The 8,229-nt window shown below is 35.5% G+C and overlaps 1 pseudogene; it reads left to right on the plus strand.

The window, feature by feature from the left end:
* Positions 1-6,256: 6,256 nt before the first annotated feature.
* Positions 6,257-6,373, plus strand: LOC145249941 (5S ribosomal RNA; annotated as a pseudogene).
* The last annotated feature ends 1,856 nt before the right edge of the window (positions 6,374-8,229 follow it).

Genomic DNA, 8,229 nt, shown 5'->3' on the forward strand with positions numbered 1-8,229 from the left:
GGGATACTTACTGGAACAGTACAGTAATCCAACCATTTTTCCAGCGATCTCGGCAACAGATTTGATGTATGTGTTCCATTTCAGATCAGGAGTAAAGGTCAATCCCAGAAGCTTGTCAAGACATAGAGCTTTTCCAAGACAAGAGCCATTCATTTCAATTGGGGCGTGATAAAGATCAGAGCGATTATGATGAAAGGAGAGAAGTTTGGTTTTCGATGCATTAAAATAAACCTGTCACCTTTTCCCCATTGCATCACGTTCTCAAGATCATAAGAGAGAGGATCAGAAAGATCTTTGTCGTTGATGATCTTTGAAATTTTGACAGATTGTGGTGTCGTCTGCATAAATGTCTATGAATGATCTAAGAATGTGATTTAGGAGATCATTGATGAAGATCAGGAATAAAATTGGGCCTAAGATGGAACTTTAAAGGACACCAGCGTTAATACTATGAGTTTCTGATTTCTGCACATTAACGACTACTCTTTTAAACCTATCAGATAGAAAGGATTTAATAATTGAGAGGACATTTCCAGCTATTCCATATCTGGCTATCTTGTGAAGTAGATTTTTATGCCATAATTTATCAAAAGCCTTTGATATGTCAAGAGCTATTGCTCTAGAAACGAAGCATTGTAACCACCATTTGTCATTCTTGTATAATTCACAACAACTTCGACTTGTGGGAGAAGATAGAACGCCTGAAATGTGTAAATAACTCGGATCAATTTTGCTGAAGAAATCACAAAAATCCATTCAAGTAAAGAAAAGGATGTCGAAGCAAAATGTGTCGATTCGTTTGTTGCTCATTTTGTGGTGCCTCAAGCGTAATTGATCCTCAAAGACAAAGTAAACTATAAATGTTACTTCAAGTGTCAATAAGAAAACAAGGGTAAGAAATGGTCACGTGTTACCTACAAATGGTAAAATAGAAAACTGAGCTTCTGTTTTTCAATGGCAAGGACCAAAAGCCATGGTTACACTTGACTGATATCGAGCTCGCTCTGATGTATTCACTAAAATCTTCCATCGCATTCTTTAACGGTTCTGTCGGTAAACCGTGATGATTTCTTAACTGATCCACACATGTAGTTGCTGTCTTCTTGCTCTTTTTCCTGTTGTGGTTTATGTATCAATAAGTCTTTCTAAATAGAAATACATAGGGTACTTACGAGAGGAACCACATGAAGGTTGCCAACATCCTGAAGTGAAATTGTTTCTGTAGAACGAACTGGATTAAAACGTGGCATTCCCAGGTTGTCAGTCCGTGTCATTAACCACTTAGCCCCCTTCTCTTTGTTGCTCTCTCTCTCTCTCACGCACGCACACGCGCGCACACGCGCGCGCACGCACACACACACACACACACACACACACACACACACACATATATATATAAATAAAGAATTATTGTCTTCAATTCGCGCTGTTACATAATCTTTCTGATTTTTTTAGATGAGGATTGATACCTTGTATTATTTGGACTACTGTTCTCATCTTGAGTGTTATTTTCAGAACGTTTCAGCCGATGTAATCTCCGATCTTCTTTGTGTTTATCTTGTTGAACTCGGGAATCTGCACGGAAGTTCGAACGGGACCCTTTATTTAATCCACAGGAGTAGTATTCTTTCGTTTCATTAACCATGACCACATAGATTTCATAAGTAATTCGCGTGACATAACGGGTTAAGTACTTGGTAAAATTCAGTTGTAAAGTTACACTCTTCTGGAGGTGAAAGGTTCAATCCATAGTGCAGGAGACCCTCGGGATACAATTATGAATTACTCAGAACTTCTATCCGGTCATAGCTGATGGAACGAGAGCATGCTAACCTAGTGGATTAAATAAAGGGTTCCATTCGAAATCCCGTGCAGATTCCTTAGTTTGATAGAAAGTTCTTGAGTACGACAGGATATATCTGAAGAAGGTTGGAGGTTACATCGACTGAAGATGAGAGCAGTAGATCGAATGATCCAAATAATATGAATACTGTATGAGTTTCCAAATAAAAATTTGTATTTAATAGAAACCAAAATCCAAGAATGTTAGAAATAATGTAACAAACGCCACAAAACGTTCTTTTCGGCAAATGAGCACAGAAAACGACTCCATAGCTGAAGTGGAAAAATATAAGACTTAGTACATAACCAAAAACCTAACGTTGTCATCTCCCCATAACGAAGCTATACATGCGACCGGGGGCCACTTGTGAATATCATACTCCCACGAAACTTCCTCTTTTGGAGGAAGCCGGTTAAATCCGCCATTTCATTTTTCATGTCATTAGTATAACAGGTTAATATCCGATAGAGTTTTCATTCTGCTATAATGCGATGGAGGTAAATTCGAAACCAATATTTACATCTTTTTAACATCTGCACCCCCGATAAAAAAAAAAAAAAATACTTAAAATATACGATCAAATACGATCTATTATAGACGAGCTTACCCGTGCTCCGATGTTGCCGGGAAAGTAAATTAGCGCAATAAATCCCAAACGCCAAACGTTGAACTATTTGTTGTTTGTGGTTCTCCGGTGTTAATACGAACCCCACAATGTTATGCAACAACCATTTAATTATTTGGGAATGGAGATGAATGGGATTTGCCACCGGACGTATGGGAGACATTTATTTGTTAATCTCCATAAACACCTCGAAAGGAGATTGTATATTAGTAATAGACTAGTGGGACCTGCGGAAATTTCACAGTGGTATCTTTCATGTGTAATATATCGCTACTGGGCATTATGTGAACGTTCTTATGAAAGTATAAAAATGAAATTATTCAAATCAAAATAAAAAAAATTTCAAACATCATAAAAAAACATATCGAATACATAACATTTCGAAAATAGTTTTAAAAGATTTTAAAAAGTGCTTTCATTAATTCTTAAAAAAAAAAAACCCCCAAAACTGCAAAATGTGTTTTTAATTATTCTTTAAATAAATAAATAAATAAATAAATAAGACTAATTTCAATAATTTTTAAATAAAATAAGACCGAAAAAACTGTTCAATAACAATCGGAAAGACGTAAAAAAAAAAAAAAAAAAAAAAAAAAAAATGAAGGAACTGATTTGCCTTGTCACCGCTTCCAGTAGCAACCACGCAGGAAGTTTCATTAACACGTTAAGTACGTTAGCTGACTATAACCAATATTTATCAGTACTAGGACTTATACTTGAGCCTTTGGGGCATATAATCAAAATGTGTCAGGTCTCAGGTATAACCAGGAAATCACCAGACCTCTGTATGCCACTGCGTATTCTAGAATGAATACGGAGAAAATGTGTAATCGTGTTTTATAAGTTTTATTGAAAATCCGTATTCAAGTACACACAATTTTTTAAATACGAACTCGGCTTAATAGACGTCTGTATTAGTGGAGATGTTTACCTCGTCCGATTTTTTTTATTTACAAGGTTATTTTATGTTCATGCCGGCAAGACGAGTCTTAATCTTCTATCGGATAATATATTTAACGTCGTAAATGTGTGTGAGGAGAAAAAAATATTATGTTATATTTTTCACGTGAACTGACCCATGTATACAGCGGAGCGTCTTCACGAATAATTTTAATTCAGAAGTCTTCTTATTTTTGAGGAAACGAAGGGAAGGGCTCGTGTTTCGTCGTCGTTGTTAGCGGTGGCGGCGGTGGCGTCTTTCAAAATTGTCAGGCACGTGATTGTTCAGTCAAACGCACTGTGCAGACGCCGGCAAACAAAGAAGATAATAATACAGAAGAAGATGATCATGAAGAAGAAGAAGAAGAAGAAGAAGAAGAAGAAGAAGAAGAAGAAGAAGATGATCATGAAGAAGAAGAAGAAGAAGAATACAAAGAAAAAGAAGGAGAAAAGGAAAAAAGAAGAGAAAAAGCAAGAAGAGGAAAAAGATGATGGAGAAATAAAGAAAGAAGAGAAAGGAGAAGATGAAGAAAAAGGAAAGGAAGAAAAAGAAGGAATATACAGATGTCATTCATTTTCAGGTCGTTATTTAATTTCTTTCACAATTTTTTACGAAAAAAACAACAAAACAAACAAAAAAAAGACTCAAATGCAAATCAGAGACGATTCAATATAACAGGAAATATTTCTCGTTTTATGATTTTTAGTCCAAAACAATATTTCCATTTCTATGATTTAAGAAAAATAAACTTTCCATTTATTTATTTTTGATTGTAAAAAAATAATTTCTTTTAAAGAGTAAATTTTTAAAAATATAATAATAAGAAGAAAAAAAAAATAAGAAAATAAATTATTTTAAATTTGGAATGCTTTATTTGTCATAGAAACTTTATGTGACATATGTTTTATGCGCAGTAGAAATTTATTACGAAAAATAACAAAAATCGTTTTTTTTTTTAATTAACTTGATTTGTACCGATTACAAAAATTAAAATAATGAATAATGAAAATAATATTTGAGTTAGAAATTCGTAAAATGAGAGATCAAAGGATGTGACAACGTAATGATGATGATGATGATGATGATGATGATGATGAACTCCTGAAAGTCACCGGATTTGTCACAGGTGCGCGTGAAAACAAATAATTAAGACGAAATGACATTTGCAAAAAAGAAAAGAAATCCTCATTTATATCATTGCAAAAACCGATGCAGATAAAGAAGACAGATATTAATAATTTCAATTAAAAGAAAGAAAAATAAAACTTACCTGATTTATCTATTTATTTTATTTATTTATTTATTTTTTTCTTAGAAAAATAAAAGAAAGCTTTAATTCCGTGTTTATTGCGCCTATCCGGTGATATGTGCGCAAAAAAAAAAGTTGCAGACGGAATATATGCGTAATTTAAATAAATCTATCAAACGTTAATTAATTAATCAATCATTTCGATCATTTCAGATTATAATTATTAATTAATTGCGACCAAGAAAAGAGGAAAAAATTGATATAAATATGGGTATGACTTTCTTTTTGTTTTGTGTTTCTTTTAAAATTTCGTCAGAATTGAATGCAATTAAAAAAATGTCTGTTCTAAATTGCAATCGATATCGAAGATAGTTTTCTTCTTTTAAAGTTGGATGTTAAATGTCCAATGCATTTCGATTCGAAATGTCTTTGTCGTGTGATCATTTCTTTGTATCGAAGTTAAATATGCAGCAGAGAGAGAGAGAGAGAGAGAGAGAGAGAGAGAGAGAGAGAGAGAGAGAGAGAGAGAGGAAGAGGGAGAAAGATAGTACGGAGAGAGAGAGAGGGGAGGAAAGAAAAATGGAGTAAGAAAGAGTTATAGAAGATAAAGAAAGAGAACGAAAGAATGCGAAAATGAACGTGAGAGAGAGAGAGATTAAAGAGAGATAGAGAGAGAGAGAGAGAGAGAGAGAGAGGCAGGGTAGAGAGAACTAGAGAAGATAAAGAAAGACAGAGAGGGTGAGAGAAAGAAAGGAAGAGAAAGAAACGAGAAAGATGAGAGAGAGAGAGAGAAAGAGAGGAAGCGGGAAACGAGGAGAGAGAGAGAGAGAGAGAGAGAGAGAGAGAGAGAGAGAGAGAGAGAGGAAGTGCTATAAAGCTGCATTTACTCTCATTACTATCACTGCTAGCTCAACAGCAATTCGATTATCCATCGTCATCGTTATCATCATCAGCATCGTCGTTGGCACCGCTCCAACTGCAGCTGCTATTTCATAAACCACGTGCAACAGAGATTCGTTTTTTTTTTTCTTTTCTTTACCGGGTAGTAGTAATACCACTGTAACTACAAATTCTTATAATACTCGAACAATATTTAAATTTCGTTATTAAAAAATAATTAAACTTCCTTTTTTTGTTGTTTTTTTTAATAATCTAATTATACAAATAATAAAGTGCTTCATTTTTATTTCTTTAATCCAATGGAATTAAGTTCACATTTAAAAAATAACCTCATTTTTGTTTAATTTCTCAGAAATCAAGGGACTCCCTCTTTCCTTAACACTTAACCTCTATATGCGATAAATAGATATTCGAATATTCCATTAAACGTCTTGTCTTTTCCTATCAAACACAGAGTTAGTAAAGTTGTTAAGAATGCTAAATTTTCTACTTCTCAATTGAGCAGTAAACTCTGTTATAGCATATCTTTCTTGCGTTTTCTTGGTTTTACCGGACTCCAGGACAAGAATTTACCTAGTCTGGTGGAGTATCCAGCTAAATGCTGTTACTTGAGGTAGCATCACTAGGAGAAGGCGATCAATTCCTCATCTGATCGAGTGTATTTGGTCTTACAATAATCCTATATTATTGTGTTATACTATGCACGGCATAATCACGTTGACACACCGGTTCTCATCAGATCACCGAAGTTAAGCAACGTTGATCCTAGCTAATACCAGATGGGTGACCATTTGGGAATTCTAGGCGTTGTATGTAATCTCCGTTTATCTCGGCATTGTTTCCAGTCGTCCTGAATCTCCACTTGTCACAACGCCGACTTAGGAAAGGGGGGGGGGAGATTGCGCGACTCTTGCCACCAAATTTTTACGCACATGCACCCTAACAATGTGTATCCGTAGTCTGTCAATACCTTAGGAAGCTACCATGTTATTTTGAAGGTTTTGTAATGTTTTATTTGTAGAGTGAGGTATCTTGATGTTAGGGTCCTGGATATGACCTTAAACTACATCCGATGGTGAGGCCTCAGCTTGTGGGCTTTGGGGAGTGTGGAGCCACCTTTTAATTGCTATTGCTCCCAGGTCCACTCTAACCCGGAGTGGTAGTACCTGTTAGGATCCCAACTATGGGTTAAATAGAAACCGACTTGAAAAAAAAAAATTCTATTAAAAATATTTTCTTCAAAATCACTGGATGCGGCATTAAATAACCTGAAAAGGGTTGATATGCCGTAAAACAACAACAACCAACCAACTTGATACTGGGTTTTCCTGACAAACTCTTGTCCAGAAAGGCCAAGAATGCTATCAAGTAATTCAAACTGTATATGATGTCGCAATGTGTTTTTATGCAGAGAGAGAGAGACAAGTTCATTGCTTTTATGTTTGTAAAAACCGTCTCGTTACTTTGAATCGGACATTGTGTCTCACGGTAAGTTTGTAGGAAGATACCTATATACGAATCTATAATATTTAACCTAATGTATAAAAGGTTATATGTTTGTCTGTCTGTTTCCATATTTTCAAACTCTATCTCTTCCGAAACTAAAAGTCGCAGAGCGGCGGCGCCGCTCTGCGCAGCGGCGCTAGGGGTCTCAAATGATTGGATTTTTTATGGACCATTCTTTTATGCATCTTGTGTATAGCTCGTACGTCGAATTTTATTTGAGCTTTAAATACCATGTTATTTTGAATGTTTGGTTAGATTTTACTTGTAAAAAAAAAAAAAAAAAAAAAGGGTTAAATAAACTCATGCTCGGGGATGATGTCTGGTTGGTAATTTAAACTTTTAAACCAAAAATTCAAATTCAAGAATCATGTCCTTAATCACTTTCGTCATCTTATGCCGTATATCACGTGGAAACATCGATTCCCGTCGATCACCAAAATTAATCAATGTTGAGCCTGGATAGTACTGTGATCATTTTGGAATTCCAGGTGCTGTATGTACCTCTGTTTCCAGTTTGTCTTGGGCTTCTCCTTGCCACTGAACCCAAACAGTACCGATTTAGGAGAGGTGTGAGTAGAGATTGCGCAAGCCTTGCCTCACAGTTACATGCGCAGCTATCCTTACATGGGCGTACATTGTTTCTTGAGACGGAACGGAAGCATCGAATCTCATCTGAGAGCACCCAATAGTGTCCACGCAATCCATTGTTTAAACCATAATTATAAAATCGGCTAATATTTAAAAAAAAAAAAAAAAAAACAATTACGTGTACCACTTCTATTCTTGATATTTTTCCGCTGGCCACAACTTATACAAATAACGTTTGATTTCTATCTCCCTCCTACCCTCATTTTCTAACTCTCGCTCTATCTTTCATCTATCTCCTCCTCTCTCCTTCTTAATCTTTTTTTTTAACTCTCTCTTCCCCTATATCTCTCATTCTTCTCCTCTCCGTTTACTCTTTCTTCCTTCCTCTGCTCCCCCTTTCGACCCCCCTTTCTCTCTTTCTCTATTCAAACTCTCTTTCTCTTTTCCCTTATTTCTTTCTTCAACTCTCTATCCTCCCCTTTCTCTCTCTCTTTCGTTTTCTTTTTCTCATTTTCTCCCCCCCCCACCTTCGCTTTCTCTCTTCTTCCTCTTTTCCATTCTATATTTCCCTCTTTCTT

This window comes from Euprymna scolopes, chromosome 28 (genome assembly GCF_053919585.1).
Source record: "Euprymna scolopes isolate OS-2025 chromosome 28, ASM5391958v1, whole genome shotgun sequence".
Classification (NCBI taxonomy): domain Eukaryota; kingdom Metazoa; phylum Mollusca; class Cephalopoda; order Sepiida; family Sepiolidae; genus Euprymna; species Euprymna scolopes.